Source organism: Hyla sarda, chromosome 4 (genome assembly GCF_029499605.1).
Source record: "Hyla sarda isolate aHylSar1 chromosome 4, aHylSar1.hap1, whole genome shotgun sequence".
In the NCBI taxonomy this organism is placed as follows: Eukaryota; Metazoa; Chordata; class Amphibia; order Anura; family Hylidae; genus Hyla; species Hyla sarda.
This window is the reverse complement of record NC_079192.1, coordinates 134,105,134-134,117,580: the sequence shown is the minus strand read 5'-3', so window position 1 is coordinate 134,117,580 and position 12,447 is coordinate 134,105,134.

The window sequence follows — 12,447 nt, the reverse complement described above, 5'->3', positions numbered from 1 at the left end:
AAGCGCAGCTCATGCTTTATGTTCATGACATAAATATACGTCATGGCGCGACAAGTCTCAGGGCACCCTGACGTATATTTATGTAATGGGTCCTCTTGGGGTTAAAGTTGTATCTACTGAAATCAACCTACTATTTATCTGTCCTTGTAGATGGAAGATACTTGTTTTCATATCTTTGTGTCACTTTGAAGGCTATAGAGAACTGTCTCCCAATCTCTATCCAGGTAGCAAATATGAACTTTTCCGTTATCTCTCTTTACATGATTTACGTGTTAGTTAATCTTGCATGTAGTAATATCATGGTGATGAGTCTAATTACAAGGCTAGTAGGTTACACCTACAAACACCCATACGACAGCCCATATGCAATCTATAAATAAGCAAATTCTCTCCTTGAGGATTTTGTTTCCATTCAGTAAAAGGCACAACAAGGCAAAATATATCAATATATTGAAGCACCTTACACAAATAAATGGATATGTGTTGCAATGGTGAATGAAGGTTCTGGAGGTATTAACCCTTAATTGTCGTGATGCCAGGGTGCGGTTTGCTTAGTATTAGAGGTCCTACCGCCAACCTGCCCACAAATGGCAGGGATAATAAACGGAATGTACACAGCAGAATTTATGAGATAACTGGAAACTTTTACTTGAACTTTTATGCAACAGTCTTTACAATTGTACAGTTTCTCTCGAGGTAACCTGGATGCAGGTTCCTCACAGGCTTTGTTGGGACTGATAGTAATGAGCTTTAACCCCCTTAACGACTCAGGATGTATATTTACGTCCTGCGCCGGCTCCCGCGATATGAAGCGGGGTCGCGCTGCGACCCCGCATCACATCGCGTCGGTCTCGGCACTCATCAATGGCCAGGACCCGCGGCTAATACCACACATGTGCGGTATTAACCCTTTAGAAGCGGCGGTCAAAGCTGACCGCCGCTTCTAAAGTGAAAGTGAAAGTATCCCGGCTAGTCAGATTTCACCGCGGCGGTCACGTCCAGCTTACAGGACACCGGGAGGGCCCTTACCTGCCTCCTCGGTGTCCGATCGACGAATGACTGCTCCGTGCCTGAGATCCAGGCAGGAGCAGTCAAGCGCCGATAACACTGATCACAGGCGTGTTAATACACGCCAGTGATCAGCATGAGAGATCAGTGTGTGCAGTGTTATAGGTCCCTATGGGACCTATAACACTGCAAAAAAAAAAAGTAAAAAAAAAGTGTTAATAAAGGTCATTTAACCCCTTCCCTAATAAAAGTTTGAATCACCCCCCCCCCCTTTTGCCATAAAAAAAATAAAACAGTGTAAATAAAAAAAATAAACATATGTGGTATCGCCGCGTGCATAAATGTTCGAACTATAAAAATATATCATTAATTAAACCGCACGGTCAATGGCGTACGCGCAAAAAAAATCCAAAGTCCAAAAAAGCGTATTTTTGGACACTTTTTATACCATTAAAAAATTAATAAAAAGTGATCAAAAAATCCGATCAAAACAAACATCATACCGAGAAAAACTTCAGATCACGGCGCAAAAAATGAGTCCTCATACCGCCCTGTACGTGGAAAAATAAAAAAGTTATAGGGGTCAGAAGATGACATTTTTAAACGTATACATTTTCCTGCATGTAGTTATGATTTTTTCCAGAAGTGCGACAAAATCCAACCTATATAAGTAGGGTATCATTTTAATCGTATGGACCTACAGAATAAAGATAAGGTGTAATTTTTACCAAAATATGCACTGCGTACAAACAGAAGCCCCCAAAAGTTACAAAATGGCGTTTTTCTTCGATTTTGTCGCACAATGATTTTTTTTTCCGTTTCGCCGTGAATTTTTGGTAAAATGACTAATGTCACTGCAAAGTAGAATTGGTGACACAAAAAATAAGCCATAATATGGATTTTTAGGTGGAAAATTGAAAGGGTTATGATTTTTAAAAGGTAAGGAGGAAAAAATGAAAGTGCAAAGTCCTTAAGTGGTTAAGCAGGCCACTGTGCTACTAATTATAAGATTTGAGTAGAATAGTAGTCACACAGGATTTGTAGGTTTGAGCTTTATAACTCACGGGTTTAGTGGCTGCTGGTTCTTTAGGCTTTGGCCTAGATGAATTGAGATTGGAAATATGCTGATTGTGCTTCTTTAGTGTCCAGGTCTCAAGAGAGTGCAGGAACAGGAGAGCAAATTTACAGACTACAGCCCTTTATATAATAGGGGGCTGGACTAAGCTTATTGGCCAGCAAACCTGTAAGTCCTGAACCTAGTGAACTCTGGGTACATCACATGACCCAGGAAAGTCCTTAAAGGAGTAGTCCAGTGGTGAACCCAGTGGTGAACAACTTATGGATAGGGGATAGGGGATAAGTTTGAGATTGCGGGGGGTCCGACCGCTGGGGCCCCCTGCGATCTCCTGTACGGAGCCCTGACAGCCCGCGGGAAGGGAGTGTGTCGAATTCTGCACGAAGCGCTGCCTTCGGCAATCTCCGGCTCTGCCATAGAGATGTATTGAGGGGGCGTGTCGGCCACCGCTTCGTGCGGAGGTCGACACCCGCTATCTGGCCGGAGAGCCTGGCCCCCGTACAGAGAGATCGCAGGGGGCCCCAGCGGTCGGACCCCCCGCAATCTCAAACTTATCCCCTATCCTTAGGATAGGGGATATGTTTTTCACCACTTGACTACCCCTTTAAGCATATGTACATTCACAACTGTAGATCACATGACCTGGGAAGGTCCTATACATTTATTATACCTATACATTAAATAATAGACATTTAAATACAATTATATGAGGCAACCAAGGGGCAAGCCCTGCAGGAGAGCCCTGTGGAGATGGAGGGACTCTAGCAGAGGGGACTTAACACAAGGGACAGGACAAGGTCCTGTATCGGGACACCACAGAAATATAAGCAAAAACATAGTATGCCCTTCATCCCCCCATACCCCTTCCCTTTCACCTCCTTGGTTGAACTTTAACTTTTTCAACCGTACTAAGTATGTAACTATGTATAAGTATGGAACAATGCAATAATTGAATTCAATATTTGTTTTTCTTATAGCTTATACATTTCAATTCTTAGATGTTGTGGTTAAACAAGTGCCTTGAGTTACAATGTATGCTTTAGTGAGTGACATGCAGTCGGTGTCAGATTGCCTCACACATAATTCCCTGGGTTTACATTGCTGCGGCTCTAACAACTGACTAGAGTACAGACATTGTAATGCTCATTGGCCTTTATGTAGGAGTCACTGGAAACCAAACTAACCACTCCCACAAACAAAAGGCCAATGCTATTGACTGATTTTCCCTGAGACTCCACACCATCCAATTTGTTGGTAATGGATGTTACAGTTGCTACACTAATATGGGCACAATGGTCAGCTGAAGACTACTCTACAGTGAGGGTTGTCGATTCCTCCTGCACGCTCTGCAGAAGATGCTTTACTCTAAAACTTAAACGGAAACCAGTGGGAGGTAAGAAGAATCTATTTGGAACAACTATTTTTAACGTACAATTCACAACAAAACACATATTTCTTCACTTATTTGATGAACAGATACTAGGAAGAGTGCAACATAAACTGAACAGAAATGTCAGAAGACTGCATAAACATGGAGGACTGGGGAAGGTGGAGCAGGCTGACATACTGGAATGGGTAGGAAACTTGTTGTTGAGCGGTTTGATCGGTTTTCATGGAAAGCCCACAAAAGAAACAGTAGCTGCTTCATTGGAAAAATACCTCACTTTTTCCCAACACCAACAACTCCAAAACTGGTTCAGTCTATTTTGCACAGAAGACAAAGAAAACGTAACAACTTTATTTCAAGAAATTAACCAATTGCAGGAACGACTTGGATTTAATTTTAGGACAATTCATAAACCCGCACAAGTTCTCTGCATTGAAAAATACAATATTGACTTTAGAGATTCCCAGCATCCGAATGATCTGCGAGTGGTTTTACTGGTGGAAAAGGAAACGGGCTACATTTGTAATTTTTATATTTATTCAATAACTGAAGTCCTCAGACAAACTCAGTGCATCCCGTTCCTATACATAATCCGAAAGCTTTTAGATTCCTTTTGCAGAAGAAATTACACAGTGCAAATTGACAGATCAGCCCAAATAAATGAAGCAATTATTGAAGAGTTTGACAACCTTGGCATAAAACTACAGTTTGTTTCTAAGCTCGGAGGGAAATATGGTAATGAGGAATACCATGCCCCCATTCTGAGAGATTATGCCAAATTGTCTTGTTTGAATGGATACAGTATATTTCCAGTGGATGGAAGAGACTATGACACAATCACATTTTTGGTTGTGTTTTGGCTTTTAGTTCATTTTTCTTGTATTAACGCGTTTATCATTTATGTACTGAAAACTGTAGAAGATTTATCTCTACAGAAGTTTGTAAAACATCTATTACGAGAAGTGTTTGGAAAGAACACTCATTCTAGCATTGTTCAATCTGAAGAAACTACTTCTGATGAAGCTTCAGATACAGATGATACAGAATGGTGAGTGCGGGAAGGATTATATGCTCTTATGTTGGTACTCTATAAGTAAAGGTTATTATTAGGATTATTATTATTATTATTATTAAATAAACCTCAAGCAAGTGGTTACATCTAATAAAAGCTGATACACTATGTTATGTCTAGTGCAGGGCTTTAGAAAGATTTAAAGTCATGAACCTTACATCAGGTCATCACTAGTAATAACACAGTATATCAGTTTTTCCTGCAGTGTTCCTTTAATTAAAATGTCGATTTTATTTTTACAAAATGCTGCCTGATCTTAAAGTGGCTGCCAGTGCTTGTGATAAGTAATGCCCCTGATGTCGCCCCAAGTAGCGAAGCAGGAAAACGTCAGGAAAGCACAAGCCCTGGAGTGGGCACTGGGACAGTAACTAAACTGCTGACCACATCAGCTTCAGTGCTCCACTGCTCCTTTGTTCTGGGGACCTTCTGCTATGGCCAAGCCAAAGCAGTAGGTCCCGACCCAGGACCGGAGGAGCAGTAGAGGGCAGTATGGCTTTGCTGCTGAGGGTAGCATGTCTGTGGGGGCTGCCTACCTATTATTATATATGGGGGCATAGATGAGAGGAGGCCTACAACTATATGGGGGCATAGAGGGGGCCAATAAATATATAGGGGCAGTAGATTTTTGTGATTTCCAAGATATGGCCATTTCAGCTTTGTAAAAATTATAAATATTTTTAGATGGTCTTGATGATGCTAGGTCTGATTTTGGAGCACTTAAGCAATTACCCCAAAAATACACACCATTTTTAAAGGGGTACTCCAGAGGAAAACAATCTTTTTTTAAATCAACTGGTGCCAACAAGTTAAATAGATTTGTAAATTACTTCTATTTCAAAATCTTAATCCTTCCACTACTTATTAGCTGCTGTATGCTCAACAAGTTCTTTTCTTTTTGAATTTATTTTCTGTCTGACCACAGTGCTCTCTGCTGACACCTCTGTCCATGTCAGGAACTGTCCAGAGTAGGAGAGGTTTGCTATGGGGATTTACTCCTGCTCTGGACAGTTCTTGACATAGACAAAGGTGTCAAAGGTGACAAAGCACCTTTCTGCTTATTCTCCCACCCACCCTCCCTCCCCCTCTCTCTCTCTCTCTCTCTCTCTCTCCCCCCCCCCCCCCCCCCCCTCTCTCATCTTTCTCTCTCTCTCATCTCTCTTTCTCATATCTCTCTCTCTCTCATCTCTCTCACATCTTTCTTTCTCATATCTCTCTCTCATCTCTGTCTCTCATTTCTCTCTCTCTCATCTCTCTCTCACCTCTCTCTCATTTCTCTCTCTCTCATCTCTCTCTCACCTCTCTCTCATTTCTCTCTCTCATCTCTCACCTCTCTCTCATTTCTCTCTCTCTCTCTCTCTCTCTCTCTCACCTCTCTCATTTCTCTCCCTCTCTCTCATCTCTCTCTCTCATCCCTCTCAGTCTCTCATCTCTCTCTCCTCTCTCTCTCTCCTCTCTCTCTCATCTCTCTCTCATCTCTCTCTCATCTCTCACTCTCATCTCTCACTCTCATCTCTCTCCTCTCTCTCATCTCTCTCTCTCATCTCTCGCTCTCATCTCTCGCTCTCACCTCTCTCTCTCACCTCTCTCTCATCTCTCTCTCTCATCTCTCTCTCATCTCCCTCTCATCTCTCCCTCTCATCTCTCTCTCTCATCTCCCTCTCATCTCTCTCTCTCATCTCTCTCTCATCTCCCTCTCATCTCTCTCTCTCATCTCTCTCTCATCTCTCTCTCTCATCTCTCTCTCATCTCTCTCTCTCATCTCTCTCTCATCTCTCTCTCATCTCTCTCTCATCTCCCTCTCATCTCTCTCTCTCATCTCTCTCTCATCTCTCTCTCTCATCTCTCTCTCATCTCTCTCTCATCTCTCTCTCATCTCTCTCTCATCTCTCTCATTCCTCTCTATCATCTCTCTCTCTCTCATTTCTCGCCTCTCTCTCTCTCCTCTATCATCTCTCTCATCTCTCTCTCATCTCTCTCTTCTCTTTCTCTCATCTCTCAGTCCGGTCACCGAACCGTAGTCATACAATACATTTAAAAAAAGAGCCCCAGCAGCTTAACCCTTTACATGCTAATTATAAAAGCTTAGTTTAAAGCCAATTCTAGTGCATTACCATAGAGTAAGCATAAGCAACAGGATCAAAAGCAGCTAATAACACAATAAATATACACATATAAATGTGTAGCTCCTATGATAAATAGCAGGAACATAGAGAACGTATGGAAAGCTGCATGAGTTCAACTCAGTGTGAACAGTGTTCTATCTTTTTAAATGACCTATTTGGCCTCATAAGACACATGCATAAAACTAAGATGCACGTAGATCCACATACAGCAAGTATCAATACATATCTATATATATATATATATATATAAAACTCAATGTGTGTGTGTGTGTGTGTGTGTATGTTCCAGCATCACGTCCATACGGCTAAAGATATTAGGATGAAACTTGGCACACATGTTACTTATATGTCAACAACAAACATAGGATAGGTGATTTAACCCTTACTCACCCCATTTGCCAGGGTCGGGGTTTTTGTTTAAAGTCTCATACAAGTCTATGGGAAATATATGTTTACTGCATAACTTCAAAACGGTTGGAGATATTTCGATAATACTTGGTCACATGTTACTTAAATGTCCACTTAAAATATAGGATAGTTAATTTAACCCTTAACTACCCCCATTTGTGAGGTCAGGGTTTTCGTTTAAAGTCCCATGCAAAGCAATGGGAAATGTATGTTCCCACATAACTTCTGGACGGCTGGAGATATTTTAATACCTGGTATTACGGGTCGTAATATGAGGTCAACATAGGAGGTCGGGATATAAGGATGGAATAGGAGGTCGGGTTGGAGGTCGGGTTGGAGGTCGGGATAGGAGGTCAGGAGGTCGGGTTGGAGGTCGGGATAGGAGGTCAGGATAGGAGGACGGGATAGGAGGACGGGATAGGAGGTCAGGATAGGAGGTCAAGATAGGAGGACGGAAATAGGAGGACGGAATAGGAGGACGGGATAGGAGGACGGGATAAGAAGTCGGGATAGGAGGTCGAGATAGGAGGATGGGATATGAGGACGGGATATGAGGATGGGATAAAGAGGACGGGATAGGAAGTCGACATAGGAGGTCGAGATAGAAGGACAGGATCTGAGGATGGGATAGGAGGACGGGATAGGAAGTCGGAATAAGAGGTCGAGATAGGAGGACAGGATAGGAGGACGGGAGAGGAGGACAGGATAGGAGGACTGGATAGAAGGATGGGATAGGAGGGTCGGGATAGGAGGTCAGGATATGAGGACAAGATATGGGGTTGGGTTATGACAACAATATATGAGGGCGGGATATGAAGTCAAAAGCTTCCTCTGTTGATTTTCCTCACAACAAGGATTAGGAAGGAAAAACCGGGCAACGCTGGGTACTCAGCTAGTCTTCAATAAAAATAGAAATTATGTTTACATGTGTCAAAAAAGGAGAGGTGACATATAAAAGCTTGATGATTAATAATGTATCACTGAATCCAATCGTTTATTTAAACCATGGGGGGCACGACTGCCTAATTTCAAAATGCAGTATATTTCACGATTAAGCAATTTATGTCTAATGTTACCACCCCCTCAAAGGAACAGTAACATGTTCAAACCCCTGTAACATAAGAGTTGAGACATCACCTCCATGGCACTCCGCGCAATGCTTGGAGACCATGGAGACGTGTCTTGAATTGAAGTGGGCAACGTCAGACAAATGCTTTCCTGTGCAAACTTTAAGAGAATTTGAGGTGCACCCCACATATTGGAGAGGACACTTACAGCATATGTAACATCTATGTGTTCACATGCATAGTCACAATTTATATACTGTCTAATAGTATATTCCTTGCTGTGAAAACATGTTGTGACAGTAGTTGAGTTCCTCATTACTCCACAGCATATGCACCTATTTTGTTAACAACAATAAGAACCTTGATGTACCAGCCAGGTAGGTTTGTTTGTTGCATCCTGCGCAAAAAGAGGGGACAGAATCTAGGGGACAATAGTGGGGGCCCTTCTCGAGCTGCATCTATTACCATGTTTTAAAGCCTCTTTATTTGCCAGATCCGATGCTATAAATGGTATATACTTATGAATAATGGTACATATTTCCTTGTATTCTTCACTGTAAATGGTAACAAATATAATGGGTGAGGTGTATTTTTTCATGGTTTGTTTGGGACTACGTTTCATGGCAATGAGATCTTACCGTATCTTGGTAGAAGCTATCCTTCTGCCCCAATCTATGTCCCAGGGAGCATACCCACGATTCCGTAAGTGTATAGAAGTTTGCTCCGATTCCCGTAGGAAATCGCTCTCAAGAGAGCAATTCCTCCTGATCCAGATCATCTCCCCTACCAGTAGATTCTGCACTACCTGTGGGGGGTGGCACAATGCAGCATGCAAAATAGCATTCACAGCAGTACTCTGTCTGTATGTACAGGGTGGGCCATTTACATGGATACAGCTTAATAAAATGGGAATGGTTGGTGATATTAACTTCCTGTTTGTGGCACATTAGTATAAGTAAGGGGGGAAACTTTTCAAGATGGATGGTGACCATGGCGGCCTTTTTGAAGTTGGCCATTTTGAATCCAACTTTTGTTTTTTCAATAGGAAGAGGGTCATGTGACACATCAAACTTATTGGGAATTTCACAAGAAAAACAATGATGTTCTTGGTTTTAACATAACTTTATTCTTTCATGAGTTATTTACAAGTTTCTGACCACTTATAAAATGTGTTCAATGTGCTGCCCATTGTGTTGGATTGTCAATGCAACCCTCTTCTCCCACTCTTCACACACTGATAGCAAAACCACAGGAGAAATGCTAGCACAGGCTTCCAGTATCCGTAGTTTCAGGTGCTGCACATCTCGTATCTTCACAGCATAGACATTTGCCTTCAGATGGCCCCAAAGATAAAAATCTAAGGGGGTCAGATCGGGAGACCTCAAGGCCACTGGATATGCAAAATTGCTACATGATGATGTGTTTACCTCTTTATGCACTGAAGCTGGCACGTTCCCTGAGTTTTTCCAGCAAGATGGTGCACCACCACATTATGGGTGTCAGGTCCGAGCATTCCTAGATGAACAGTTTCCTGGTAAGTGGATTGGTCGTTGTGGGCCAGTTGAATGGCCCCCAAGGTCTCCCGATCTGACCCCCCCTGGGGTCATCTGAAGGCAATTGTCTATGCTGTGAAGATACGAGATGTGCAGCACCTGAAACTACGGATGCTGGAAGCCTGTGCTAGCATTTCTCCTTGTTATGATTCGGCTAGCTGGATGTGGATCCTCTGTGTCAGTGAGGGATTGGCGTGGATCATGTCGGTGGACCGGTTCTAGGGTTGCTACTGGTTTTCACTAGAGCCCGCCGCAAAGCGGGATGGTCTTGCTGCGGCGGTAGCAACCAGGTCGTATCCACCAGCAACGGCTCTACCTCGCTGACTGCTGAGAAGGCGTGGGACAGAAGGACTAGGCAGAAGCAAGGTCAGATGTAGCAGAAGGTCGGGGCAGGCAGCAAGGTTCATAGTCAATAGTAATAGCAGGAGGTCAGGAACACAGTAATGGTAAACACAGTAGTAGCTTTCTCTAGGCACAAAGGCAACAAGATCCGGCAAGGAAGTGCAGAGGAACATGATAGCCGGGGACCGGGACGGGTAAGTGGCTTGGGATGCGATTCACGAGCGGGGCGTCCCGCTATGCGAATCGCATCCCCATTGTGAATGTCAGTGCAGCGCTCCCGGTCAGCGGGTCCGACCGGGGCGCTGCATAGAGGAGAACACCGCGAACGCTCCGGGGAGGAGCAGGGACCCGGAGCGCTCGGCGTAACACTCCTGCGGTGTTGCTTTCAGTGTGTGAAGAGTGGGAGAAGAGGGTTGCATTGACAATCCAACACAATGGGCAGCACATTCAACACATTTTATAAGTGGTCAGAAACTTGTAAATAACTCATGAAAGACTAAAGTTACGTTAAAACCAAGCACATCATTGTTTTTTTTGTGAAATTCCCAATAAGTTTGATGTGTCACATGACCGTCTTCCTATTGAAAAAACAAAAGTTGGATTCAAAAGGGCCAACTTCAAAATGGCCGCCATGGTCACCACCCATCTTGAAAAGTTTCCCCCCTCACATATACTAATGTGCCACAAACAGGAAGTTAATATCACCAACCATTCCCATTTTATTAAGGTGTATCCATATAAATGGCCCACCCTGTAGATGTGTATACCTTGTGTCGGCCTGGGTCACCCCTCATATGCAGATCCCAAAAATCTACCTCCACTGTTACCGTGAAAGATAGATCAAAACCGAATGACCATGGATTCAGGAGTTTGTCTGGTGCAGAGAGGAACCATCAGGCAGCCAAGTAAAATCAATGGATTTATTAAATGCAACGCGTTTCGCTGCGCATGCGCAGCTTCATCAGGCATAACAAGAGAAGGCTGGTAACAGATACCAGCCTTCTCTTGTTATGCCTGATGAAGCTGCGCATATGCAGCTAAACGCGTTGCATTTAATAAATCCATTGATTTTACTTGGCTGCCTGATGGTTCCTCTCTGCGCCAGACAAACTCCTGAATCCATGGTCATTCGGTTTTGATTTTACTTTTACCCAGGAGGGCTGCAGTGGACCTTCATCTACATTTCTTCTGCATTTTACCTTGTTGTGTGTGGGCGCACAACCAACTTTGGTAAGCGGCTTGGGAATTACCGCCCCCTACCCCCACTAACAAGATCTGCTGATCCTGCACATGAGGCGCCTTCCTCCCTCTCTCGTGAAAGATAGATGACATAAATTGGTATTAAGGTAAGGGGTAAAGTCTGGTATGGCCGCCACAGTCGATTCTTATATGAATATCGTCTATGTAGTGGCAATACCAGACAATGGAAGAACAAAAAGGATTATGGGGAAGAAAAGTGTCCCCCTCTCCCACCAACACATAAATATGTTGGCGAGAGAGGGGGAGAATTTCGCCCCATAGAAGTTCAAGTCACCTGTAAAAATTATTTCGTATTGAACATAAAAAGTTGTGGCTTAAAAGAAACTCTACAACTAACAGAATAAACTCACAAAAGTCATTTTGGTATTTGGCATAGGTTTGTAAAAACCACAATAAGGCTAGAAGTGCTAGGTGGTGTGTAATTACTGAATAAAGGGAAGAAACGTCTGCTGTAATCCAGCTATACGAATCAACTTTCTCTACAATGTTCAAAACATGCTTGGAGTCTTTAAGATACCCTGGAGCCCAGAGCTGAAGCATAGTGTCCACCCAGGAACAAATTCTTTCATTTAGGGAAGAAATTCCTGCCACAATGGGCCTCATTGGTGGGGGGGAAATACTGCTTGTGTACTTGAGCTGGAGGTAGTAGCGGACACACTGGGTTACCCAGAGACAACAGCCGTTTCAAACATCAAGCGTACAGCGATCAATACTTGGTGCTTATACCAAGCCGACAAGCAACCTAGGAAGTTATCGCAAGGCCAAAGCTTCTACATGCGCCCGAATAGTGATACCTATAAACCACGTTTAGTGTTTACTGAAACGATAGATCTTGAGAGAGCATGCAGACAGGACACGCCTAAACCGAATGCAGCGTACCTGACCGAGATTCCTCCCAGATGACAATAAGAAATGGGAAACAATCAGATGTGGAGACACCACTGTCATGGAATGGAGACATTAACCAGCAGTATAATTTAGTCAGATGTCACAGAGGAACCCACTGCAATCCTACACAGGTAGATGCCAATTAAGGCACATCATTCCTTACTGGAGCAGGTATACCACTCACAGAGATCAAGGTGCCAATAAGCTCTAATAGCACATGCAGTGAAGGACCAGGGGATCTCCTAATATACAGACACAGTGAAT